This window comes from Camarhynchus parvulus, chromosome 5 (assembly GCF_901933205.1).
Source record: "Camarhynchus parvulus chromosome 5, STF_HiC, whole genome shotgun sequence".
Classification (NCBI taxonomy): domain Eukaryota; kingdom Metazoa; phylum Chordata; class Aves; order Passeriformes; family Thraupidae; genus Camarhynchus; species Camarhynchus parvulus.
The window spans coordinates 58,375,907-58,388,297 of record NC_044575.1 but is presented as its reverse complement, the minus strand read 5'-3'; the positions used below and the strand labels follow the sequence as shown (position 1 = coordinate 58,388,297).

The 12,391-nt window shown below is 45.6% G+C and overlaps 1 protein-coding gene across 3 annotated transcripts in view; it reads left to right on the top strand.

The window, feature by feature from the left end:
* Positions 1–4,428: 4,428 nt before the first annotated feature.
* FBXO34 (F-box protein 34) overlaps positions 4,429–12,391 on the top strand; it is a 38,930-nt gene continuing 30,967 nt past the window's right edge. For 2 of the 3 annotated variants that reach the window (XM_030949893.1, XM_030949894.1), the window contains exon 1: positions 4,429–4,531. The gene's annotated coding sequence lies outside the window, so the exon portion shown is untranslated. The remainder of the gene's footprint in view (positions 4,532–12,391) is intronic. The other variant, XM_030949895.1, reaches the window with a different exon arrangement.

Here is a 12,391-nt window from a genome sequence, read left to right as displayed (position 1 = left end):
AGCTGATTCTCCCCACCCTTGCACAAATCAAGTGCAATATGGAGTGTGGAGGGAAATTTATCTTCAAATTTAGCCCTGAAATAGTTACATTTTCTGATCATGTTTTTGGTGAAAGAATGGAGTTATAAAGCTGTACCCTACAGCCACTTGCCTGCAGTCAAAGAAAATCCTCTGTAGGCAAAATAAGACACTGCAGAGGGCAGAGGTTGCCAAATTCAATTGATAACCTCTCAATCAGGCATTGAACAGCAAATCCATTATGATGCATTGGCTGCTCTTCCCACTTCTGCTCAGGCTTTTCACCTGAAGTGGTTGCTAGTCTGAAAACCAGAACAAATTCTAGGAGCTGAAAATAGAAGTGAAATTCCTGTCTTTGAGCAGCTAGGGAGCACAGTTCAGCCTCTTGCTCTGTTCTGCGTGGTTTATTTTGCTCTGCAGCCCATTTTTACCAGGAATGGGAAGAAGCCACCCCCAGTGCCTCAGCCTGTCACCTCCTGGGAGGAGGGCATGGTCCAAACAGGTGGAAGAGATGTTGGGACTCTCACCTGGATGAGCCTGGAGGTTGTCTTCCCTCTCCTGGCTATTTCTCCACCACCCAGATCAGCACATACAACAAATAACATCAAATACAACCTTGACACCCACGGTGATAAACAGAAATTGTTATTGCTCCAATCCTTCAAAGAGCTCTGACAGACTCCTAAACCCCAAAGTGGGCCTGGCATCCTGAGCTGATGGAAACACCTCCACTGGCTATGCAAAGTTGTTGAGTTTGCTGGGATCCCCAGGACGAGGGGAGAGATGAGAATTTGACTATGTTCTTAGAAGGCTGATTTATTATTTTATGATATTATATTATAAGACTACTATACTAAAACTATACTAAAGAATAGAGAAGGATATAGACAGAAGGCTTAACAAGAATGAATAATAAAAATTCCTGACTGACTCTTCAGAGTCTGACACACAGCTGATGGTGATTGGTCATGAAGTTAAAACAATTCATATGTTTGGATAAACAATCTCCAGACTACATTTTGTAGTAGCAAACACAGGAGAAGCTGAGGCTTCTCAACTTCCCAGGAGAAAATCCTGGGCAAAGAGGATTTTTCAGAAAATATAACAATGACACAAAGTGATCTAATACAGCCCTCATTTGATGTTTCCTTCTCCCTGCTCTCTGCTCCCAGGTGGGAGTTTCCACTTGCCCTTGGGAAGTGTCTCTCTCTGGACTATAAATAGAAGGACAAGGTACCTGACTCTGGAGATTCTATTGCACTCTGGCAGCTGATACCCAAAAGCTGGATGTTGTAGCACATTTATAAGCTCCCAGCTTTCACAAAAATGCAAACTAGCAATGTCAGCATGCAAAGTGCACTTGGGAACACAGCCTGAGTGGTTTTATCTCAGCATATCTGTACATCCTCTGTTATTTACAGGGTGTTTACACCAAATGTTCCCTGCTGCTACAGATTTCACTCACAAACCTGCTCCAGCACTGCAGGTGAAAGCATCCTCAGCTGGTTTCTTTCTTCAAAGCCCAAGGCCATGTTCTTAAGGATATCACACTTCTTTCCAAACAGACTCAACCCTTCTTAGTTTTCTTCCAGAGGCAAAGAGGGGAGTGGGAATTAACCCCAGAAGAAATGCTGGATTCAACCATAAACTGAGTTGAGACCAAGCTTTTTTTTTGTTTCTAGAGACTTTGAGTGGGTTGCTTTGGAGAAATTGTGGGTTTTTTATCCCCTTGAGCAAAAGCAGATGAAGAAACCACTTAGTGGGGTGGGATTAGATGAAGTCTCAGCAGCAGGAAGTAGGTTTCTGAGTTAGGCCTAGACCATTACATTTTCCTCTGAAAAGAGCATCCTTTTCCCTACTTGCACAATAATTCCTTTTTGTGTGTATATGTGGTTTTATTATTATTTTTTTTTAATTTTGGCAGAAAATCTGTATTTTTTTGGTTTTGCATGTGTCTCCATTGTGTCTCCATTGCCCAGGGGCAGAACACCTCCTGTGGAAGCTGGATGAAGCTGCTGGAGTTGTGCTTCATGGTTAAAATGAATACAGCCAGTAAGGGACAGTTTCTTCTCTTGGTTTAGGGAGTACAACACAAGCTGTGAGGAATAGGACTGCTAATCAAGATGGAAACAATAAAAGAGCTGTAAGGACTTGGTTAATCCTCTTTGCTCTGACAGAGTTAAACTTCTCCAGGTCTCTGATAAGATAGGACTGGTTTTCTTTATCTTTTTTTTTTTAATGTTCAAGGCTACTGAAATGCAGAAGGGCCAGATGGCCATTTAAGCTAAACAATGTGCAAAATCTTTCTTATATTATCACTAAGTGCCCCGAGGGGGTGGGAGGAGAAAGGTTGTTTAATCATTAGAAGTCACTTAGCAGCAAATAGCAGTTCACTGTCTTTATCAATTTATAACAAAAGATTGGGGCCATATCTTTGCGAGGCCTTTCCTAATATGACAGGGCAGATATTTCATTCCCCTTTAAGTCACCTGGGGATATCTTGCATCTCACTGCATGTCACCCAACTGTGGGGCCATGCTAGTTAAAAAGGTTTTTTTTTCCATGTGCATTCGGTCCTATACCAAAACACAGAATTTTCCCCTGGAACACAGGAAACTACTGTGTCAGCAGCAGCTAAATCCCGTTGTTGTTCTGTGGTTTGTTACAGTTCAGAGGAGAAAGTACTGGAGGGGTGAGAACAGTAGGGTCTGTTTTCTGTCCTGTCCTCATCTAATATTTGACCTTCAGCAATTCATCTCACCTCTATCTTCCCTCCCAGCCTCCATTTGTATTTCATAGTCAACAGGGGCTGCAGAGACTTTGGGAGGCTCATCTCAGCCATCTGAGGCACCATGTAAATGTGATCCTGGGCCTTGGCTAATTAGCTCTGTCCCTGGTCAGGGCTGTCATGGCACAGTGCTGTGCTGACACACTTACACTGCTTTTTAGCAGTGCTGACACACTTAGGCTGCTTTTTAGCCTGAGAACAGTCTCAAGGATCTCCTCTCAGTATTGTAACCAGAGAGCAAATAGTGCTGCCCTCCAGCAGGTCAGGGAATCATAGAGTCAGAGAATTTCCTGAGTGGAAAAGCACCCACAAGGTCCATCCAGTCCGACTCCTGGCCCTGCAGACACTCCACCAATCCCACCCTGTGCCTGAGAGCTCCAAACCCTCCTGGAGCTCTGGCAGCCTTGGAGCTGTGACCGTTCCCTGGGGAGCCTGTCCAGTGCCCCACCACCCTTTTGAGGAAGAACTTTTTCCTGATATCCAAACAAAATGTCCTCTGAACAGCTTCCTGCTGTTCCCTGGGGTGGAGAGAAACCAGGCCTTTTCAGTTTGCTGCCTGCTTCCATCATCTAACTGGAAATGATTTGCCTAAATCTTTTAAGGAAAGGGGAAGCTCCTTCTTGTAGAAATCCTTTTAGGTTCAAACTACCATCTAATGCCACCACTTAATTCCCCTTTTCCCAATGCCTTCTCTTTGTGTTTCTCTCTTCTTGTCAATACCTTTGGTTTCAGAGGATTTCCCCAGTGCCCTTCTCTTTCTCTCTGCAGGCTGAAACTTCTTGAGAAGTGCACAGGCAAGATGGCTGGGGTGACACTTGCATGACAAACCACTGCTGTGGATACATCTACAGCAGGAACAGCAGCTCTTGTTTGCCTCTGACAAGGACAGATGACAGCAAAGGGCATTTAGTGATTGTGCTGAGGAGGAAACGTTGGCAAAACAAGCTGGCAAGGCTGGCACCACGCTGGTGGGGTTCCAGTAGGGAAGGACACTCCCAGTGACCTCCCTGCAGCTCTTCTGGGATGGACTGCCCAGGGAGATGGTGGAGTCGCCATCCCTGCAGGTGTTTAAGGAAAAACTAGACATGGCACTCAGTGCTATGATCTGTTTGACAGGGTTGTGTTCTGTCATGGGTTGGACTCGATGATCTCAGAGGTCATTTCCAACCTAATTGATTCTGTGATACTTCCCGCCCTGCAGTCAGGACTTCAGTAGGTTTCAAAGCCAGGAGCTTTTTTGAACGACTTTTTGGCCTCCTATACAGGACCTTACAGATTTTTAGCCCAGACTAAATTCACTGATAAGTTGCCGGTGGGCTGCGAACTGACACCCCCGTGGCTTCCAGTGCCACGTTGGTCCCTAAACCTCTCGGTGAGCTGCAAGCCCGGCACACCGGGGAGACCATGGAACCACGAGGTCGCCAGCGCCGGGGGCTGCCTTGGAACCCGCTGGCCTCGAACAGGCACTGGCGAGGAGCGAGGAGCCGGGGAGCGCCCCGAGCCGAGCCCCCGGTGCCTGGCGCGGCGGGGCGGCCGGTGCCTGGCGCGGCGCGGGGGCGGCTCCGCGTCCCTCCCCGGCGGCTCCGCGTCCCGCCCCGCTCCGCCCCGGATTGGCGCGGCCGCCCGGCTCCTCCCGCCGCCGCCGGGCGCAGGGGGGATCCGGCCGAGCCGAGCCGAGCCGAGCCTGGCGGCTCCGCCACGGCCCGTCCTCCGGCCCCGCTCCCGGTAGGCTCCCGCGGGCGCGGCACGGGTGGGTGGGCGCTGGGTTCGGCGCGGTGCGGGCAGGTGGGCGGCGGGCGGCGAGCGGGGCCCGCCCGCAGCGCCCGCGCTCCGCCGGCCATGGCGGCTGCGGGGCCGCCGAGGGGCCGCTGCCGCCCGCAGGACGGGGCCGCGCCGAGGGCACCGCGCTCTGCCCGGCTTCATTTTACCCGCTCGCTTTATTCTGGCCGCGGTGCTCCCCCAGCGCCCCGCTCCCGCCCTCGCCGGGGGTTTTGTGGTGCTGCTGCCGCGGCTCTCCGGCCCGGCGGCTCGGGCAGGGGCAGCCCGGGAGCGGTGCCGTGTCCCCCGCAGCCCCGCTCACCGTGCGGGGCTCGGAGCATCCCCGCTCCCCGCGGTTGCGTAACGCGCCCGTCCCACGCGTGGCCGGGTGGACCGAGCCCCCCCCCTGTTTTCTGCGGGTCAGTCTTTTCGCGAATCTTTTAAAAGCAACCCCCCTCCCTAACCGCGTGTTTTCCCCCCAAATTTTGATCTCCTGAGTTGTGGTCACTTCCTGGCGGTGTTTTTTCTGCACGGCTTCCCCCGTGGTTCATACATCGATCAGCCGCCCTTCAGAAGGGAGGGGTTGTGAACTCGCTAAACATAAACAGTGATCCGAAAAGAGCTGTAAAGGTTATTAGATATTGTGATAATTCTTGAATGACGCCTTCACGTGGGGATGGCGTAAGAACCTATGGAAAGGTTAAAAGTACAATTACAGTGGAAGTGATTTCTTCTCGGAATTACTTCCTCCAAGGCCTTACTCGAAAACAATAAGCGTAGCTTTTAATTTCTTCAGTAAACCGAGATTATTGACTTGTGCCATGCGGCTCCCAGTTGGAAAAATCTGCTTGGATCAGCCGGACAAGTGGGTCTAAGGCTCGTCCTGCGAGGTGCTTTCGTACAACGCCCAGCAGCCGCGTGTGTCTCTGCTCTGGTTTTAAATAACCGGCTTGGATGGGGCTGGAAAGCTCATCCCAGCAGCCCGGAGCGTGTTGCGGGCTGTAAAAGCCGCCTGCGAGGCCGTGTAAGTACTCCAGGGCCGGCCCTGCCCTGCCGGGCGCTGTCCTGGCCGTGCCACAGCGCTCGGCATCCAGGTTTGGTGGCTGGAGATATCCAGGGGAGCTGTGGAACAGGCGAACGTGCGGCGCAGGCTCCAGCCGAGAGTCTTAATGAGTGTTTGTGTAGTGCTTCGTGTTTTCTCGGATGAAAGGTTTTACATAATTGGCCATTATAATTGTCTGTCACCCCTAGAGAAGAGCTAAAAAAACCCCCAAACCTAAAAGACAAGCATGGAGGTAGGCAGTTGTCTTAAAAGTCCAAAGTCTAAATGCCTGTAGGTTGTGAATGCTGTTACTTCTGGGTGTGGAGACAGCAAAATGACTGAGTAAAAAAAAAAATTAATCTAATTCTGTCCTCCTTTTGAGCCATTTGATCAGCATCATTGGGACAAATGACATCCTGCTTGCGTTTGAGCTGCTTGTTCTTTGGTGCCCAGAAGAATTCCTAACGTGACTCTGGTGTTCTACCGGTGTTAATGTTTTTGTTATTTTTTTTTCTCTTGAAATCTTAACTGGAAGCCTTTTACAGTGTTTTGATTCCTTTTTAATAAATGGCTAATCCCTTGCTGCAGGGGATGGGAGTGTTTTGAACGCAGCATTTTTGGGTCCTGAGGGGAGGGGGAAGGGAGCGCCTTGTGTTGATTTCCAGCAGCCACCCGCCTTCCCCCAGCCTGAGTGAAAGGGCCTTATTGACTGATTTTGAAGGTAACCTGCCCAATTCTCCTCTTACACGCTAAAACCCATAAATTTGCTGTAGCACAGAGCCTTTGAGGGGAAGAAATGGAATGTCAAGGAGCCTGGGCCTCATCACGAGCAGCCTGGTAACAAAGGCACTGTCTGTTAATTGCATCGTGCTTATCAAAATCTCCCCTCCTAATGACAGAGTAACAATTTAATAGGTGTGAAAAGTTGTGGGATTTGATTTAATACCACTGTCTTAAAATCATCCTGCATGCTCAGTAGGACTAAGTTGTCGCTTTCATATTTAATTGGAGAGCGACCAGAGGCTGAGGAGAAAGCTGGGGATGTTTCACTTGCACCAAATGCTCTTTAAAATCTTTTCCCCATTTGGAGAAGAATTGTGAGTGGCTTGTTAAGTGCTGAGCTGCAGCTGAGTGACTTAGAGCTTATAAAACATCTTTCTGTGTCTCTTAAATTTGGAAGCTCATCTTGAAGCTTGTGCTGAGAGTGTTTATCACAGGCTGGTCTGCAGCTCCAGGAAGGACTGTGATTGTGGTTTTGGGGTGTGGAGGGGCCAGGTTAGGTCTGGGTGATATGAAGGTGAGAGCTGTGTGGTGGATGCACGACCCTGCCTGGGTAATAACACTCCCTGAGGTTCCAGGTGTCAACACCTTCATCACCATGTGTTATTTTCATTTCTCAGTGCCATGTAGCATAACCCAAGCAGCATTTTGGTATAATCCTCACACACACACAGAGGTTGTTGTATTCCCAGCAGCTAGGGCATATTTCAATCTTCTTGTTGCAGGTTTGATACCAGGTTTCAGAGAAGAGAGCAGCTTTTCTTGCGTCTGATGGCTGAGCCTATAAGGAAAACACAGGACTGATCCCAAACCTATCATGAAAGATAACATAGTCTGGGGAGCATCTCTCTTGCCCTTGTCTGCTGGGATTTTTTGTCTCATGTGGATTATTTGGTTACTGGGTTTATCATTGGGTGTTCCAGTCTATAGATTTGAGCTTTTGAAGGAAATTCTGGTTTAGTGAAAGTCGTGGGTTAGAGATCCTCTTCTGTGAGCTCTGCAGGAAGGAGGGCACAGGAATGCTGCTTTGGTATGTGTGGCTGCTCCATTTTTATTTGTACCATATTTTACTGGCTTGTTTTCTAAGCTATTTTGATTCTATTAACTTATTAAACTTAGAGTCTGTTAAAATCAGTGTGACAGTCTTTCTTTAATGTAGGAGTGTTGTCCTTTTTCCACCCCTAAAATATGAAACCGACTAATTGTCCATAGTTCAGATTCTGCCTGTAATTGTGGGATTTGTGTTTGGAATTCACATTGTAGTTGTGGATTTAGTGTTTATTCCCCAAATAACATTTTTTTTTGTCTTTGTTGTGGAAGGGGAATATCTGCTGTATCACTTGCTAATCCTGCTGTTGCAGTTTCATGCCTAGAGCATAACTGGAGCTGTATTTACCACTGTAGGCATGGTGGTTGGTTTATTTAACCATTTTGGGTATCAAACACAGAGAAATCACAGCAGGACTGTCTGTGGTGGAGGTACAGGATGAGCATCAGTGGTACCATGACCTGGCTGTCCAAATTTGGGTGTCTGCAGCATCATTGTAATGGGTGTCAGGGAGAGATGGATTAAATATAGCTCAGGTGTGTCCCAACATGTTGCAGCTGCTCCTCCTGTTGCAGTACAGGGCTAATAGGAATGTTTACATAGATCACCTTCCTACACATCCCAGGTTCAACCACCTCTTTAGTAGCAAGTTGCTGCTGGGCAGCCACATGACTGCTTCAAGCTGTTTGGAGAGTAGAAATAAACTACAGAGGGACACATAAATGGCTGTTAATAAAGTGTCAGCTTTAAAAAAAATTAGAAATGGCTGACTGGTATCTTGGGGAGCAGAAAATAGTGCTGGTTCTTTTTTTTTTTTTCCTGTGTGATTAAAAAATAATCCTGCTTTAGAAGCTGCTCTGTCTGCAGTTCACAGCGAAGTGATGGCATTTGGGTGGCAGGGAGGCAGAATTCCTGCCAGTTAAAATCTTCCTGTCCTGATGTGCTTGGGAGCTGATATACAGTGTTCTTCTGCCTTGCAGCAAAATAACTAGTGATTAAAAATTCAGCAGATGCTGTGGTTCACTTCACTACTTGTTCTTGCATCATTCAGGTCATATCACACAATTAATGTTGCTAATGTTCGATCTAGCTTTTTTTTTTTCTGCTCTAAGAATGGAAATTATCTGAACTACCATGGGATTTACAGAACTGTTTTGGCAGGAATTGGGCTACGCAAAGTAAGTGTTTCAGGACTGTTTTTGCCCTTCCCCTAACTTGGAGAATCTTCTTTTGATTTCAGAAATATTATTTGTTCTTGCCAGACAGGGCTGTAATTTCTGCAGCTTTTCTGACTTGAAAAATCCAAGTGTTTTCTTTAGATTGCTTTGAGATAAATGAGACTCCCTAGATGAGAAGGAAGAGGGGGAGAGCATGATAGGTGTAAGTGCTTGCTTTCTTACTTAAACTCAGTGTTTCATTTGGCCACAGAAGTATTTTTGTAAGAGAATTCTCATTTTGTTGCGGGCAGGGTTTCTGCTGCTTTCAGTACATCCACTTTTAACTTGCACAATTTTGGTTAATAGTATTCAATCCAGGGTGTCGCTTACTTGACTTTGAAATTAGCATTAAATTTTACCTTCCCCTCCCTATGTTCCTTTAATTATGTAAGTTTTGGGTTCTTTTTGTAACACACACATTCTAGAAATCTTTTCTGGGCTGCCTGAAAGTAATATTCATGTAGGAAGAGACTTGTAGTTTGTTTTTACTTCTTTTACCAGTTTTCTGCTTGGAAGCTGGTCTTTAGGAAGAAACTTAGCCACTTTCTTTGTGATCAATGCAGTAACTTGGTTTTGGTTGCCCTCCCTGCCCCTTCTCAAGACTCTCCTGCTGCTGGGTGGTGCCCCTTAAACTGGATGGATGTGTTGATATGAGCCTTCATGGCCTGTGCTGTTCTAAGAAAGATAAAATGCAGCCTAAAATTAAAATTGCTGGGTCTTTTAGTGTCTTTGAGAGGAACTTGCAGTGGTGGGGCAGCCCTGGGCTCCAGAGCTGGAGAAATGAAATTGAGAATATGGAACACAGGTGGAGTACATTGGTCAAGGGCACACATGATGTTCAGCCGGTGGAGGAAAATGTGAATTTGTATCACTCAGTATGTGATGGGTATGCCTGTGAACCAGGTTTTGGACAAGGAAGGGGCAAACCCAGGAGCCTTTGCTGACACATGTTGTTTGGACTTGCAGTTTGGGTGACTTTTTGTGATCTGTCAATTAGCACATCAAGAGGATGTGTTTTCAGTCAAGGAAGACATTTTCTTTGGAAAAACCTGTTTGGACTATTAACTCTAAATGTACTTTGAGAGAACTTGTCTCAACCAAGTTGTCAGCAATCAGTTTGAAAAATGAAGTCTTAAATATGTCAACCTTCCCCCAGCCTCTTCAGTGTCCTGCTCAGGATGATGGAAAAGGAGGATTCAGGCTGGGCTTTTGCATATTCCATGAATGCATATATCCAATGTGCTGTACTTCCAGAATTGATATTCAGGATAATATGTTTAATCTTCAATTGCAAAAAAAAAAAAAAGCTTCACACATAGCTAATTCCATCTGCTGGAGGAATAAGAGCGAGGCTAACTTCATCACTTATTTGGGACCTGCTTTTTGCTGTGCTAATTACTATGTATGAACTTTGGAAATTTGCATAATTTTTTGGCAAACCTAAGCGGCAGCCATTTAATTTAGAATTTTTATTAACTTTAAACATCCCTAGCAACTCCTAAGCTACTTCTGGTTCATTTTGTGGTCTTGGTGTTTTACAGGGTTTGATTTTGAAAGCTTCAGTAGATTCTTATGTCTTTTCCTTGCAATGACTTTATATAAGCAACAGCAGCTTGCTGCCATTTCCAGTAACTTTCAACCTGCAATGTGACACAAAATTCCTTCTGTCATTCAGATAAAAAAAGTGTTGAAGTTAAGTTCTTGTTAGAAAAATAATTCCAAAAAAGTCAAATTAGAAGGTAGGTTTTGGTTGCTCTTCTGCAGTGTGAGAAGAGCACTTGAAATATTTTAAGAGTATATGCATTTCAAAAGTAACCTTGGGGAAACTGGGGCATGTCAAGTCTGGTCCTAATTCTGGTAAAAGCTGATCTTATGATGTGAATTTTTAAGCTCCAAAGGGTTTGGATGTAAATTCATCATTGCAGATAGCTGCTAAATGTTCTTTCTTTCTCAAAGGCTGTATTTTGACACATTTTCAGCTTCCCAAGTTGTCTAGCCATGCCTTTTCCACTTGGTTTGCTTTTGTTTTTGTGACCTCCACCTTTCACTGATTTTGCTGGTTGGCAGTCAGTGGAGGTGGATAATCTGTAAAATATTGAAGCAGTTGGAGTTTTATAGCAAAAAATACTGTCTGCTTTATTGGAATGCTGTCATTTGGAGTCAGCTGTTACATGCTGATTTTCTTTTGGAGGCAGTAGACTGGATTAATTTTAAAACTTGAATTATTTGTGCCCACTTTCTGTCTCAGTACCATCAGAAACTTCCTATGTTGCTCTGTGCTGTTGCACTCCTGAGTCTTTGTCCCTCTTTTCTTATCCCTCTTGCTCTGTTGACCACTTAAAAATGCATTTTCTTCCTTGGGATGAACAGGGTTATATTGCCAGACTCTTTAATTCCTCTCTAATTGGCAGAAAGCCAAGCATAAAATCTTCTTCATAAGTCACCCTAGAGGTTTCTTTGTATGTGCTGTTATTTTCTTTGCGTGCTAACATCACTGAAAATAATTTTTCTTTTTTTTTCCCTCCCCCCAAGTCTAGACCAGGCATAATTATGTTTGTGTGTGTGTGTAGGCTTGAGGGTTGCCACGCTGCAACACCCAATTTGAAGTCCTTGGGCAGTTTAAGACCAAAATTTCTTGTAGCATCAAAGGCAGCACTATCCCCTCTGCATCTAGGGAGGTGAAGTAATTTTCTGGTGTATCTGAACTTCAAAGACAGGCTCATGGTTTGTGACTGTAGTTCTGCCTTTCTGAGATGTGTCATACTGCAGGCTATATTTTAAAATAAAGAGTTTGGACCCTGGGTTCAAGCAGGACTTGTGCATCAGTGATAGTGGCTGCTGTTGGATTGCGGATTAATTATGTTCATGTGCTTCCAGAGCATCCCAGTTCTCATTTATGAAACTCTTCATTGAGGTCTTTGTTCTGAGCTTCACCTTTATTGCAAAGTCTAAAAATCCTTCCCATCATGAAGCCTTTGCTCTTGTGTTGGGTATCTTGATGTTTTTATGTCTTCAGAGCTTCTGTGCTTCCTCCCACCCTGTAAATGTACATGCAGAACTGCCCCTTTTTCTCCTGCTTTGCCATGATGTCTACTGTGATTTTTTTCTATTCATTTCCCTTCCTGGCCTCCTGCACGTGTCCTGGTGCTGCAGAGAGCACCAGAGAGAGGAGGATCCACTGCTGAGCAATGAGGGCATGCAAGGCAAGGTACCTTGACACAAGTGTCAGGCACTTGGGAAGGGAATTCTAGAAGAAACCTCACCCTTAAGGAAATCTTATTGCCTGAAAATGGGTTTATACACCTTAGTTTGACCATCAGGACACCAGAGCTTGCCAGCAGGTGTGGGACAGACTGTTAGTTCCTTGCATTTTTTCACTTTATTTCCTCTCTAAAGAAGGATAACACTCCACCATTTTCATTTTTTTTTAATGAGGTAACTTTATCTTAATAAACAGATGAATGAGGTGATGCAAAGAGTGCTTGTTTTTGTGGGTGAAATCTCTGTGAATCTGCAGCTCCTTCTGAAACTGGGGCTGTGGGAGGATTACTGATAGCAACGAATCCATCTTCCATGTGTTAAGGAAAAAAAAAGTCCTTGTATTTCTCTTAAAGTGCTTATGGATTTTTTTTTTAGATGCAGTAGGACTGCAGATGTAGTCATATTAAAATATAAACCATCTCACTTCGAATTGGTCTCTCAGCAGAAGGAGTTGGAGACGTGACTTTGGTAGAAGTTAC